This window comes from Ylistrum balloti, unplaced genomic scaffold (genome assembly GCF_031769215.1).
Source record: "Ylistrum balloti isolate Yb309-2 unplaced genomic scaffold, AGI_CSIRO_Ybal_v1 Utg369640, whole genome shotgun sequence".
In the NCBI taxonomy this organism is placed as follows: domain Eukaryota; kingdom Metazoa; phylum Mollusca; class Bivalvia; order Pectinida; family Pectinidae; genus Ylistrum; species Ylistrum balloti.
Genome location: NW_026781901.1, coordinates 2,553,473 through 2,569,876, shown reverse-complemented (window position 1 = coordinate 2,569,876; position 16,404 = coordinate 2,553,473). Strand labels below are relative to the sequence as shown.

The following is a 16,404-nucleotide window of genomic DNA, read 5'->3' as shown; positions in this document are numbered from 1 at the left end:
TCTACCAGACTGATCCACTACACTGTGTCACCAGTAGGGTATCACTGTACCAGACTGATCCACTGCACTGTGTCACCAGTAGGGTACCACTGTACCAGACTGATCCACTGCACTGTGTCACCAGTAGGGTACCACTGTACCAGACTCTGATCCACTGCACGGTGTCACCAGTAGGGTATCACTGTACCAGACTCTGATCCACTGCACGGTGTCACCAGTAGGGTATCACTGTACCAGACTGATCCACTACACTGTGTCACCAGTAGGGTATCACTGTACCAGACTCTGATCCACTGCACAGTGTCACCAGTAGGGTATCACTGTACCAGACTCTGATCCACTGCACGGTGTCACCAGTAGGGTATCACTGTACCAGACTTTTATCCACTGCACGGTGTCACCAGTAGGGTACCACTGTACCAGACTCTGATCCACTGCACGGTGTCACCAGTAGGGTATCACTGTACCAGACTCTTATCCACTGCACGGTGTCACCAGTAGGGTACCACTGTACCAGACTGATCCACTACACTGTGTCACCAGTAGGGTACCACTGTACCAGACTCTGATCCACTACACTGTGTCACCAGTAGGGTACCACTGTACCAGACTGATTCACTACACTGTGTCACCAGTAGGGTATCACTGTACCAGACTCTGATCCACTGCACGGTGTCACCAGTAGGGTACCACTGTACCAGACTCTTATCCACTACACTGTGTCACCAGTAGGGTATCACTGTACCAGACTCTGATCCACTGCACCAGGCCAGGTAATGGTCAGTGGTCAGGTATAGGGACTAGGCCAGGTAACAGTCAGTGGTCAGGTATAGGGACTAGGCCAGGTAACAGTCAGTGGTCAGGTATAGGGACTAGGCCAGGTAACAGTCAGTGGTCAGGTATAGGGACTAGGCCAGGTAACAGTCAGTGGTCAGGTATAGGGACTAGGGCAGGTAACAGTCAGTGGTCAGGTATAGAGACTAGGCCAGGTTATGGTCAGTGGTCAGGTATAGGGACTAGGCCAGGTATCAGTCAGTGGTCAGGTATAGAGACTAAGACAGGTAACAGTCAGTGGTCAGGTATAGAGACTAGGCCAGGTAACAGTAAGTGGTCAGGTATAGAGACTAGGCCAGGTAACAGTCAGTGGTCAGGTATAGGGACTAGGGCAGGTAACGGTCAGTGGTCAGGTATAGGGACTAAGACAGGTAACAGTCAGTGGTCAGGTATAGAGACTAAGACAGGTAACAGTCAGTGGTCAGGTATAGAGACTAGGCCAGGTAACAGTCAGAGGTCAGGTATAGGGACTAGGCCAGGTATCAGTCAGTGGTCAGGTATAGGGACTAAGACAGGTAACAGTCAGTGGTCAGGTATAGAGACTAAGACAGGTAACAGTCAGTGGTCAGGTATAGAGACTAGGCCAGGTAACAGTCAGAGGTCAGGTATAGGGACTAGGGCAGGTAACAGTCAGTGGTCAGGTATAGGGACTAAGACAGGTAACAGTCAGTGGTCAGGTATAGGGACTAAGACAGGTAACAGTCAGAGGTCAGGTATAGGGACTAGGGCAGGTAACAGTCAGTGGTCAGGTATAGGGACTAAGACAGGTAACAGTCAGTGGTCAGGTATAGGGACTAAGACAGGTAACAGTCAGTGGTCAGGTATAGGGACTAAGACAGGTAACAGTCAGTGGTCAGGTATAGGGACTAAGACAGGTAACAGTCAGTGGTCAGGTATAGAGACTAAGCCAGGTAACAGTCAGTGGTCAGGTATAGGGACTAAGACAGGTAACAGTCAGTGGTCAGGTATAGGGACTAAGACAGGTAACAGTCAGTGGTCAGGTATAGAGACTAAGCCAGGTAACAGTCAGTGGTCAGGTATAGGGACTAAGACAGGTAACAGTCAGTGGTCAGGTATAGGGACTAAGACAGGTAACAGTCAGTGGTCAGGTATAGAGACTAAGCCAGGTAACAGTCAGTGGTCAGGTATAGGGACTAAGACAGGTAACAGTCAGTGGTCAGGTATAGGGACTAAGACAGGTAACAGTCAGTGGTCAGGTATAGGGACTAAGACAGGTAACAGTCAGTGGTCAGGTATAGAGACTAAGACAGGTAATTTACTTCCATGAAGGTGAAATAAGATAATTCACCCTTATAATAGCTTCAGTTGTATCAGTGCTACAATCAGAAGAAGACATACAAACTATTGGCTGCACATTGCTTCAATCTCTGGTAATGGAAAGCAATTGATGAAGTGCAGATAATAAAGGAAGGCTTAGATCAGCATGGAATGAGGTCAGAGATCACTGTCCTGTAGACTAGTGCCCCTACAACAAACCTCTTATACTCCAACCTCTGTATCCACATACACATAACTACATAGTTCCTCATTACATCAGGTTTACACAGGTAGGTACAGACACCAAAGAGCTTACTTATCAAATAACAAAAAAAGTGGGTAGTTCACACCATGTGTTATATAGGAAAATTTAATGCTTTCCGATTCTTTTTACCAGCATTATAGAATATTGATGTATTTAGGGGATAATATTCTTGTTTATATGCATATAATGGGGATTGGATTATTAATTTTGGTTTGAACATGAGACAAAGTTATGTGTTAAAACAACAAAGTTTGTGATCTAATTACTAATATATGCATGAAAACAAGCATACAACTAGAGTGTTCTAATTTCATGATCATCTGAGGCTTAAAGTGATGCACAGTCATCGGACATCATCAGAGAAATTCAGCAAAAAAAACTAACATCTTAATATTTGGTTGAATTTGCCCCTAATTCGCTATTATTAGCTTATCATATTGCTCCTTTCAACAAATGATGATGTAGACGATCAGGCAAATCTTAGTCAAGTTGTAAGCATATTGGTCAGAATGTAGGCTATGGTGGATGAAAAGATTTTACTACATTTGGATTATCTGCCAAATCATTGTTTATATGAATTTCTGGTACATACCTGAAATTCATCACCTCTTTCTGTGACTGGCAAAGATAATTGTTTGCAAATGTAGATCAATAAGACAGCAGACATCAATTGTGGGAAGGCTTGGGAGTTGATAATCAATGAGAGAAACATGCAAGTTGGCAGCACATTTATTTCAAATGGGATTTATCTATCTTTGTGAACAGAAATTTCCAGTAATGGTAGGGGACAATTCCTTAATTGTAGTTGATCCAATGGATACAGAATTTGTCCTGTCATATTTCTTACATTATGATGATTAGCCTTGACTTGAAAGGGGAGAAAAGTGAATTGGTACATGTCACCAAGATCATCATCATCATTCTCTCTGCCAGGCAATTCAGATTATGCCAAGTTACTATCACCAATTTCTCCAATGTCAATGTCTTCAACCAATATCATAGATGGTGGCCATATTTTTGCTATTGTAAGAAAGATTACCATAGCAATATATTGTTGATTCATGTCTAGATAAATAAAAACTTGTGTTATAATCACCACTTTTGAATCTGTAATACAAGTCATGTATACACGATATCCAGTGTCATTTCATTTCTGTTAGGTCTACATTATCTGTATTCAACAAAAGCTGATGCTGTGATGCTAGAAACTGCTTACATAACTGTAATCATAGGCCACTGAAAAATATGGCACTATGTGATTTGAATGAAGTGATTAGAAAGCATTCAGATGGTTGTAATGTTTAAAGTATCACAGGAAAGACCTCTAATAATACATGTCATATGTCAGGGTATGTCATGTTACTTACATGCCACTTATCAGAAAAACTGACCTGTCACTATACATGTCATGTATCACAGGTAACAAACCATCACTATACATGTCATGTATCACAAGTAACAAACCATCACTATACATGTCATGTATCACAAGTAACAAACTTTCACTATACATGTCATGTATCACAGGTAACAAAACCATCACTATACATGTCATGTATCACAGGTAACAAACCATCACTATACATGTCATGTATCACAGGTAACAAACCTTCACTATACATGTCATGTATCACAGGTAACAAACCATCACTATACATGTCATGTATCACAGGTAACAAAACCATCACTATACATGTCATGTATCACAGGTAACAAACTTTCACTATACATGTCATGTATCACAGGTAACAAACTTTCACTATACATGTCATGTATCACAGGTAACAAAACCATCACTATACATGTCATGTATCACAGGTAACAAACCATCACTATACATGTCATGTATCACAGGTAACAAACCATCACTATACATGTCATGTATCACAGGTAACAAACCATCACTATACATGTCATGTATCACAGGTAACAAACCATCACTATACATGTCATGTATCACAGAGAATGACATGTCACGTATCACAGGTAACAAACTTTCACTATACATGTCATGTATCACAGGTAACAAAACCATCACTATACATGTCATGTATCACAGGTAACAAAACCATCACTATACATGTCATGTATCACAGGTAACAAACTTTCACTATACATGTCATGTATCACAGGTAACAAACCATCACTATACATGTCATGTATCACAGGTAACAAACCATCACTATACATGTCATGTATCACAGGTAACAAACCATCACTATACATGTCATGTATCACAGGTAACAAACCATCACTATACATGTCATGTATCACAGGTAACAAACCATCACTATACATGTCATGTATCACAGGTAACAAACCATCACTATACATGTCATGTATCACAGGTAACAAACCATCACTATACATGTCATGTATCACAGAGAATGTATCACAGGTAACAAACCATCACTATACATGTCATGTATCACAGGTAACAAACCATCACTATACATGTCATGTATCACAGGTAACAAACCATCACTATACATGTCATGTATCACAGGTAACAAACCATCACTATACATGTCATGTATCACAGAGAATGACATGTCACTATACATGTCATGTATCACAGGTAACAAACCATCACTATACATGTCATGTATCACAGGTAACAAACCATCACTATACATGTCATGTATCACAGGTAACAAACATGTGACTTCATGTCAAAACAAGGGCTGTAGCGATTGGTTATGCTCCCCAATTAGGACAAAATTCAAGTATGAAAAATAACAAGATCAATAAGAGAGTTTTGATTCTTGTTCACAGCCCTCCTCATTGAGATATACCTACCTAGAAAGTTTCATGTTAATACCTCTAATCATTTTAGTGTAAGGCTGAAGACAAAATTTAAGAATGAAAAATAACAAAGGGCAATAACTCCTAAATTATGCAAAAAAAAAAAAAAAAAAGAGTGATGGTTCTGGTGCACTACACTTTTCCGTTTTGTGATCTATCTACCTATTAAGTTTTACATGGATACCTCTTATAGTTTTTGTGTTATGCTCCAGACAAAATTACGACGGACAAATGGATGAATGGATAGATGGACAAAGCAGCGACTTTATGCTTTCCCTTCGGGGAGTATAACAAAGACTAAACTAAGCTGATCAGATGTCCTTTCAATGGAACCAGACCATAACTGGCAGTGTGAACAGTTTATTAACAATCACAATGAAAACAATGCCTTAAAAGACTGATTGTGCTAGTGTCTATTTTCTAACAACTCAGAACAAAGGTTAGTTAATCTAACAATGTCTAATATTAGTGAGTTTAGTGAACAACAAGGTAATGACACAGCCTTAATCCAAAGTGTGATGTCTTGAAGGAACACAGATATGTCAGGTGTGTGACAGTTGTATGATATTGAAAGGTACAACAGCAGGAACATGGTATAACACAAAAGATAGCAAATAGAATAACATAATAAAGTTAACATTTAGACTACACTATATCATAGACTAAAGTATACAGAGCAAATCCTTTCTGAATGACATCTCTTTCTAATGACTACCTGTCTATAGAGATCATTTTTTACCTGATCCCCTGTGTGGCCTCTATAGATGGGTTGGAGTGTACTAAAGAATATCATACATAATATATTACATCAAAAAGCCTGCTAAAAATAATCATAAGAAGTAATGCTTAGGTATTAGACCCAGAAAAAAAGGACAGTTGTTCCACATCTAAAGGATAACAATACCGACACACAACTACGATGTGTACATAATGTAGTACAATTATCAACATACAGTGAGAAGAATGGCACACAATATGAACAAATCATGATACAGAAATATTACACACCGTTTCTCAGCCATATGTATATAAAACTGGTAGAATTTGTGCACAGCAATGTTGGACTACAGAGCCATGACTGGTTAACCAACACAGATTCTCATCCCTTCACTGCAACTACACAGCTGGCAGGCTGGAGGCCACAACACCTGTAAGGGGAGCTACTGGTGCCTAGGCACAGCCACTGGCAAGGTCAAAAACATGGCATTACCTGAGGATCAAGGTCAATTTGACCAGGAATTGTTTTCTCACAGAGTCTTGTAAACCAGGTACCAAAGGACTAAGTTTTTTCATATGGAATAATGGCTTAAGGACAAGTAAACTGTTTCTGTTCAAGTAGGTAATTTCAAATATATGTCACGACCTTGAACATTTTAACTTTCTGGACATAACATGCAGAATGGTCGAGATGTGGTATTTCATTAAATTGTGAATTTCACACTAAAATTTGAAAATGCAGTGATAGAAATATTGTCATCAAACATCCAATAATGAACCCTCAGGGATTAAACCTGTTTAGCACAAGATGAAAGAATAGCCTATACCCTGGAGACAGTAATTTAGTTACAACAAAAGTATCACAAGTATGTGACCACACTAAGTGTAATACCGTGTCACTCTGGACCACCCCATGTCAGTCTACCGACCATCATACCCACCCAGATTCCAATATTCACCTGAGATATCCATCTGATACTTGACAGACCCATGCCCACACTGGTACACATTGTGTCCTCTAAGGTAACCCTCCTGTAATTAGGACGCCACTCGTCACATACACTCAATAAACACCAATAAAACATTTAACTACAACACATATTTAAAAACAGATTTATGACAAAATTTAACCAGCGTGGCTGTGTTGACTACTTACTATAATGGTGTGTCGATAGTTTTCGACATATAGTAGTAGAATCCCCAAGTGATGTTTTAAATTGATTATAGATCACCTTGTTAACACATGATTTTGTGTAATCTGATCACGTAGATTTGAACAGGTTGATGTATGGGTTAGGGGACTATTGTACAGAAGACATATTTGACTATCTTTTACTTTCAGAGGGATCAGGGTCAGTGGAGCTGAACGTATTAATACTTTATGTATACATATATATGTAACACCATGACACTGGGTCACAGGACCCGGTCACCTTGACAAGGGCAGATAACTCAAAATTTGATTGCAACAAGTTACATCATTCAACAGTACAAAAGTATACAATATTGGGTTTTCTCTGTGAAATGATGACAGTTGGAAAAACTTAGTATCCTTAAGACTAATTGCTCATAAAAGCTTGGTGCTGCCTTGGATGTGGTGGCACTGTCTATACATCTGAAGTAAAACCCAGGTTGTATTCCATAACCTTGACACTGTACACCGGTGAATTTAAGCTCTAGTTAATCACTATACAGGTAAAACTTCTAAGAATATTAATGGAGTTGGAAAATATAGCTGAGAATGCTAAAGTTGATGAATCTTAACTTTAAGACCACACACCACATCACACATACCAATCTCATTGCATAAAATATTACAATCCTTGCTAATCTGATATAAAATTTGCATAATTTCTTTACATATCTAAAATGTTGATCTGGTAAAATTGCATTTTTATCTATAGCAATCGTTAATTCTATTTTTCTGCATGTGATGGTGTGTAATCCTATAAGAATTATACAGTTTTATTTTGTTAGTGAGCTGATGAAATAACATTTGTCTATATTATCAGGGCTGTTAACAAAACTAATTACAATTGACAAAAATAAATAAAATATCTTCAAATAGATTTTAAACATTTTACTGTGATTAATGGAACTTGAAGACGAACATTGCAACATTGTCTATATCTGCCAATATTTCCTACCCTACTAAATATCAGTTTCTTTCAGTTAATAGGTACACATGTACTACGGAGACAAATATATATAATACATGGAATCATCTTTATCAGGGCAGTTCACTCCATACCTGAGAAGCAAGATGCCAGTATGAAGTTTGGGATCCTGGGGAATTACATCGTAGTATGCCACTGTACATGTATTTAACAAACAGTGCATGTATTCTGTGTCTTTAAGTAATCAATCAGTTTTGACCTATGAAGCATGATCCATGCATGCCTACCGAATCAGAACAAATCAGTCATGTTCAAGGATTTACAATTACCTGGTTTGTACGATATAGATACTAATTAAGGTCCTTAAGTTCCATGTCAATCAGCACCTGATATTATTTGTAATTCTTCAACATCTTTGCTGTTATCCACTTATTTTACGACGACATTTTTAGAGAGACAGAAATCACTAGATTGTGATTTCATACAGAAAACAGTTGACAATAATAACAAATTGACCATAAGAAGACAAATTGGAATCATTTTCTAACACAGCATTTTATGAATGGTCAAACTATTGGTGTAAGGCAGTTTTACAGAATTCCTGAAATTTTACAGTAACAGTCATACTTATGTATCATTGTTGTGCTTTAAAACTGATCCATCAAGAATATCTCCCAACAGTTCTCTAGAGTTAAGCACAATGGATTGACTGTTAAGCCATGGAATCACTATGTTATATAATATAAAACATCTATGTATATTTGTGTGTCAGATAATCTGTTCCTACATTTTCTGTACAGAAATGTGGTTAAAATGTAAAAAAGTAAAGATATAATGAAATCATTCTTTTCTATGGTAACAAGGTGTTAAGTCCATGAAAAGGAGGTGGAAGAGGTTACACAGAACAGACTGGTAGCAGCTCTCAAAATTCTCCCAATGCTGATAAACTAATGACAGCACCGGGATTGACAGAATTGTAAAAAATAGCGTAGTCACTGACAGGAAAATGATTGGTAGGATAGGGTTTGACAGGGCAATGATGGACAGGGTAGGGATTAACAAGGCAATGATGGACAGGGTAGGCATTAACAGGGCGATGATGGACAGGATAGGGATTAACAGGGCGATGATGGACAGGATAGGGATTAACAGGGCGATGATGGACAGGATAGGGATTAACGGGGCAATGGTGGACAGGATAGGGATTAACAAGGCAATGATGGACAGGGTAGGGATTAACAGGGCAATGATGGACAGGATAGGGATTAACAGGGCGATGATGGACAGGGTAGGGATTAACAAGGCAATGATGGACAGGGTAGGCATTAACAGGGCAATGATGGACAGGATAGGGATTAACAGGGCGATGATGGACAGGATAGGGATTAACAGGGCGATGATGGACAGGATAGGGATTAACGGGGCAATGGTGGACAGGATAGGGATTAACAAGGCAATGATGGACAGGGTAGGGATTAACAGGGCAATGATGGACAGGATAGGGATTAACAGGGCGATGATGGACAGGGTAGGGATTAACAAGGCAATGATGGACAGGGTAGGCATTAACAGGGCAATGATGGACAGGATAGGGATTAACAGGGCGATGATGGACAGGATAGAGATTAACAGGGCGATGATGGACAGGATAGGGATTAACAGGGCGATGATGGACAGGATAGGGATTAACAGGGCGATGATGGACAGGATAGGGATTAACAGGGCGATGATGGACAGGATAGAGATTAACAGGGCAATGGTGGACAGGATAGGGACTGAAAGGCAATGATGATAGGTTAGCTATTTAACAAGTTCATGACTGACAACATAGGGTTTGACAGAGAGCTAATTGGTAAAAAAAAGGTTTGACAGGATACAATCTTACAGGGCTGTTCTTGACAAGGCATGCTTACAACATTCAGCCAATATTGTCAAGGAAAACCATATATAGATAACTAACCACGAGATGAGCCCACTGTCGAACCACAGATGATTTTACATCAACATTCATTTCAGTTTTACAAAACTACACTGTCAATCACATTCCTAAGGTATGTCTATCATAAAGTTGGTAATAAAACATGCACAACGCAATTAATTTTAAAAGACACAACAAAAAAGTCTTTCAATTTACAAAATTACAAACAGCAGATCCAAACATTGATATGTTTCCACCAATGGCAATGTCAGAAGCAACGGTGAAATGTTTTAAGTAAATAACTAGTGGTAGTCTTCACTTAAAATATTACAAACATTGTTTCTTCCTTTCTGTGAGTATTCATTAAAATATTCAAGAAGTATCTATTTGGTTACAAAGAAAATACTTCAATAAATCATTATTTAGAGTGATCAATACTCAAAAAAGACCAAACTAATGTAGGATGGATGGACAGATATCGTCTGATGGACAGATATCGTCTCTGAGGCTAAAACAAACTAATGTAGGATGGATGGACAGATATCGTCTCTGAGACTCAGCCAAACTAATGTAGGATGGATGGACAGATATCGTTTCTGAGGCTAAAACAAACTAATGTAGGATGGATGGACAGATATCGTCTCTGAGACTCAACCAAACTAATGTAGGATGGATGGACAGATATCGTTTCTGAGGCTAAAACAAACTAATGTAGGATGGATGGACAGATATCGTCTCTGAGGCTAAAACAAACTAATGTAGGATGGATGGACAGATATCGTTTCTGAGGCTAAAACAAACTAATGTAGGATGGATGGACAGATATCTTCTCTGAGACTCAACCAAACTAATGTAGGATGGATAGACAGATATCGTCTCTGAGGCCAAACCAAACTAATGTAAGATGGATGGACAGATATCGTCTCTGAGGCCAAACCAAACTAATGTAGGATGGATGGACAGATATCGTCTCTGAGGCCAAACCAAACTAATGTAGGATGGATGGACAGATATCGTCTCTGAGGCCAAACCAAACTAATGTAAGATGGATGGACAGATATCGTCTCTGAGGCCAAACCAAACTGATATAGGGTGGATGGACAGATATCGTTGCTAAGGCCAAACCAAATTGATATAGGACAGACTGAGAAATATCTTCTCTGAAGCAAAACCAAATTAATGTAGGATGGACTGAGGGATATCCTTTGTGAGGTCAAACCAAATTTTTGCCTGTATCACAACACTTATTATTGACCACAAAATCTACATCACAAAAATTCATTACTTGACCACAAAGTCTACATCACAAAAAACTCATTACTTGACCACAAAGTCTACATCACAAAATCTCATTACTTGACCACAAAGTCTACATCACAGGAACACATTACCTGACCTCTTACTCTACTCAGAAGATCTCCTGATCTGACAACTAAGTCAGCAACACAAGATCTGACATCTGAGTCAGCATCACAAGATCTAATTTGAACATAATCATTGTTTCACAAGATCTCCTAATTTGAACATAATCATTGTTTCACAAGATCACCTAATTGACCACTCAGTCTATTACATCAGACCTCTTGGTTTGATCACTACAACACAAAATCTCTTTTCATTTGACAAGTTAATCTTGGATATCAAATTTCTTAACATAACCAGTAGCTGAAACACAATGACTTCTAACTTTACCACTAGATCTCTTACTTTGACATGCAAATCTGCAAAAAAAAAGATCTTTCAATTTGACTGCAAATTCTGCAACAAAAGACCTCTCAATTTGACCACTAAATCTGCAACACAAGTTCTATGAATTTCACTTTTTTAATCTGCAACACAAGATCTCTAATTATGACCACTTAATTTGCAACACAAGATCTCTTAATTTGACCAATATATCTTTACTGCAAGATTAAAATTAATTAATATGGTCATTAAGGCTGCAACATAAAATCTCATAATTACACCACATCAAAGTGCTGTTTAAGACATCATCTAACACTTTGTCTGTGATGTGAGATCTTATTTGACCAATATGAGCTTGTAGTCAACGATTTTCATCTAAAATTTTGAATAGGGTAAGCTTTCTTTATGAAAAACTTAGCCAATCAGAAATCATATACACATAACACAAACATTAATCTGTATGCCAAGAGAGCAAATAAAAAACATTTTTGATTCAGTATGGAAATGTGGATATAAGTACAATGTTATATCTAGGGAGGGGACAACAGTTGAGTGCCAATCAGCTACTTAATACTCAAGGTGAATTACATCAGGCTGTAGTGACTGGTATAAATGTCTTCAGTCAATCATGTTGGTTAGAAATTATTTTTACAAGGCGCTACAAATTATCATAACTGTAAAAATTGGGGCTTTTGACACGTTAAGTATGTATTATGAATTTCCTTTGTCTAGTGTTACACATTACCACACAGAACATGGAGTTCTAAGGATCACTCATATGATTGTATTTCATCTATCTTATTTCTTGTTTATCACGATATGTCATTCATAAATACATAATATCAATAACTTGATGAATATCTATGTGACAAGAAAAATAATACAAAAATACTTAAACATAGAAAATTGCTGTTCTACAAAGGGGTAGAAAAATAAAAAAGTTTTATCTCTACTGTCAGTTAAAACAGTTTAATGTCAGCAGTAATGCATTCTAAACAGTGACACAGAAAGATACAGAAACAACATCAGCCATTGGTAAAATAAACAATGATATTGGTACTGAAGGAAAAGATCAATAACTTGTTAAGCTACAGAGTGACCAACTTATGTGTCACCTTCATTCACTGTACTTGTTTTTGTGTCTATCCAACACTACCAATTCATTTCATATGTCTGTGATTGACTCTAAGTGTCACCACGACTGACAAAGTGTCACTATCAAGGACACTATGGTGTCACCATGACTGACTCTATATGTCACCATGAGCCACTATGTGTCACTATCACTGACTAAGTGTCACCACGACTGACTAAGTGTCACTATCAAGGACACTATGTGTCACCATTACTGACTCTTATGTGTCATCATGAGTGAGTATGTGTCACTATCACTGACACTATGTGTCACCATGAGTAAATATGTGTCACTATCACTGACTCTTATGTGTCACCATAAATGAATATGTGTCACTATCACCGACTCTTATGTGTCACCATGAGTAAATATGTGTCACTATCACTGACTCTTATGTGTCACCATGAGTGAATATGTGTCACTATCACTGACTTTTATGTGTCACCATGAGTAAATATGTGTCACTATCACTGACACTATGTGTCACCATGAGTAAATATGTGTCACTATCACTGACTCTTTGTGTCACCATGGTTTACTATAAGTTGTTGTCATCATGACTACATGTCACTATCATTGACACTTTATGTCAACATGACTGATTCTATTTGTCAATATGAACAAATATGTGTCACTATCATCAATACTATGTGTCACCATGACTATATGCCACTATCATTGATACTATGTGTCACCATGACTATATGCCACTATCATTGATACTATGTGTCACCATGAGTGAATATGTGTCACTATAAATGACACTGCATGTCACCATGAATGACTTTATGAGTTACCATGACTGTGTCACAGTCATCAACACTATGGATACTCTATTTGATTTTTGACTGATGTGAGATTGTGAGAACCCACAATACATTATATAGATGTAATCCTCTTAGGCCCTATGTCACATACAGATAAACCATGTAACAATGTAACCACAGAAATTCTATTAGGATTTAAACAATATATCATATTGCTGTAACAGGAAGAAGTCTGTCAATCCTATCCACAGATTTTCATCCTGTGCCATGTTACCACTAAGACTTAATATACTACCTGTGTGACATCTTATGTTACCAATGACATAATGATGTGACACTGTGAGTACCACTAGATACATACATAATAATCACCCTAGCTGGTACCCTGAGTACTCTGGTAGTGTGAGTACCACTAGATACATACATAATAATCACCCTAACAGGTACCCTGAGTACTCTGGTAGTGTGAGTACCACTGGATACTCACCCTTAATGGTACCCTGAGTACTCTGGTAGTGTGAGTACCACTGGATACTCACCCTTAATGGTACCCTGAGTACTCTGGTAGTGTGAGTACCACTGGATACTCACCCTTAATGGTACCCTGAGTACTCTGGTAGTGTGAGTACCACTGGATACTCACCCTAACAGGTACCCTGAATACTCTGGTAGTGTGAGTACCACTGGATACATACATAATAATCACCCTAACAGGTACTCTGAGTACTCTGGTAGTGTGAGTACCACTGGATACTCACCCTTAATGGTACCCTGAGTACTCTGGTAGTGTGAGTACCACTGGATACTCACCCTTAATGGTACCCTGAGTACTCTGGTAGTGTGAGTACCACTGGATACTCACCCTAACAGGTACCCTGAATACTCTGGTAGTGTGAGTACCACTGGATACTCACCCTTAATGGTACCCTGAGTACTCTGGTAGGTTGAGTACCACTGGATACTCACCCTTAATGGTACCCTGAGTACTCTGGTAGTGTGAGTACCACTGGATACATACATAATAATCACCCTAACAGGTACCCTGAGTACTCTGGTAGGTTGAGTACCACTGGATACTCACTCTTAATGGTACCCTAAGTACTCTGGTAGTGTATCACTTGATACTCACCCTAACAGGTACCCTGAGTACTCTGGTAGTGTGAGTACCACTGGATACTCACCCTTAATGGTACCCTGAGTACTCTGGTAGTGTGAGTACCACTGGATACTCACCCTAACAGGTACCCTGAGTACTCTGGTAGTGTGAGTACCACTGGATACCCACCCTTAATGGTACCCTGAGTACTCTGGTAGTGTGAGTACCACTGGATACTCACCCTAACAGGAACCCTGAATACTCTAGTAGTGTGAGTATCACTGGATACTCACCCTTAATGGTACCCTGAGTACTCTGGTAGTGTGAGTACCACTGGATACTCACCATTAATGGTACCCTGAGTACTCTGATACTGATGTACTACTGGAATACCTGCAAGATTATCACATATTTTTTTTTCACTGAGGTAGACTCATACACACAGTATACATAATGTGTACACAGTTTTGCCATTAGAATCATCAACTACACACAACATTATATGTGTCTGGATGAGTATTCCACCTGGTCCTAAAGCCAGGCTTAAATCACCACATGCTTGGTATTAAGTCTAATGTAAACATAACAAACTCCAATGAGATGAGCAAAATTACACTGGTTACATCAACAAATCAGAGCTGTACTAATATCTACTGCTGAATTGCTGAGTAAAACAATGCTAATTTATCACAGAAGGTTGTGGCCATATCTGACAGACAGAAAGTGAAGAGAAAAAGACTACATAAATCAATGTAACATAGCACCTATAGACCCTGTCAGGTCAAACATTAACCTACAGGATACCACAGAGACAAATATTAGTCTTATCATGAATGAAAATTCAATGTATTTGTGGGTAAGTGAAGAGTGTGTGGGATAAATGGTACGTACCGTGCTGTAGACTCCAGCTTATATAAGATGGTGGTCAGTAGGTATTAGATTCCATGAAAGAGAGACTGAGGGTTGATGAGCACGGAACACAGTAGTAGGTCTGTGTCTCCCTCCGCTGGCTACAACACTATACCTATGTATGTACCTTGTGTGTAGCCTGCTATCTACCAGCCTGCTAGCTCATGTGCCGATCTATGACGTCAAAGGAAAAACAAGGTCAGAGAGCCCATACCTAATCAACAGTGCTGTATTATTAATGACTCTAATTGCATACACACTCCAGGCTTACCTACACACTGCTGCTTGCACATTACTTAAAGCCTGTTTCAGAAAACCTCCATATTATATATAAATCCTTAAAATAATCAAGCATTTGAATTTACACGGTGTAAATACACAGTAAGCTACAGTAGGAATTTCAACACTGGGTTGGATCAGCTGTGTCCATTTCTTGCAGCATGGATGTGAATACACTAGCAAATGCATAAAGAAATCAGGAAGGGAAACATGATTGTGATTAGAGGGAACTTCAATCCTTGTAAGCTTTATCTAGGTAGGGACTGCCAATACACATACAGACAGGCAATATCTTTAATTCAATAAACCGATAGCTTTACACCTCAACTTTTATGTCCCATTAAATTCACATTAGCTCTATGGTATCAATCATACTGCTCTATCTGTGTGATTGAAAATTATAAGTACTGACTTCATTTACAAATGAGAATAATATTCATGCTTACATATAATTTATGATATTGATAAATTTGCTCATAATAGTTACATAAAAGCTTGATGTATTTTTTTTATTAAAATATGCCAGTCTAATAATGTTTTTAGAAAACATAAAATTCATTTGATAAAGTGTTGATACTGTGTGTGTGTTGATACTGTG

The 16,404-nt window shown here is 38.5% G+C and overlaps 1 protein-coding gene across 1 annotated transcript in view; it reads right to left on the bottom strand.

Annotated features, from left to right (window-relative positions):
* LOC132553659 (myocyte-specific enhancer factor 2C-like) overlaps positions 1-15,572 on the bottom strand; it is an 85,122-nt gene extending 69,550 nt beyond the window's left edge. The window contains exon 1 of the mRNA XM_060217922.1: positions 15,510-15,572. The gene's annotated coding sequence lies outside the window, so the exon portion shown is untranslated. The remainder of the gene's footprint in view (positions 1-15,509) is intronic.
* Positions 15,573-16,404: the final 832 nt, after the last annotated feature.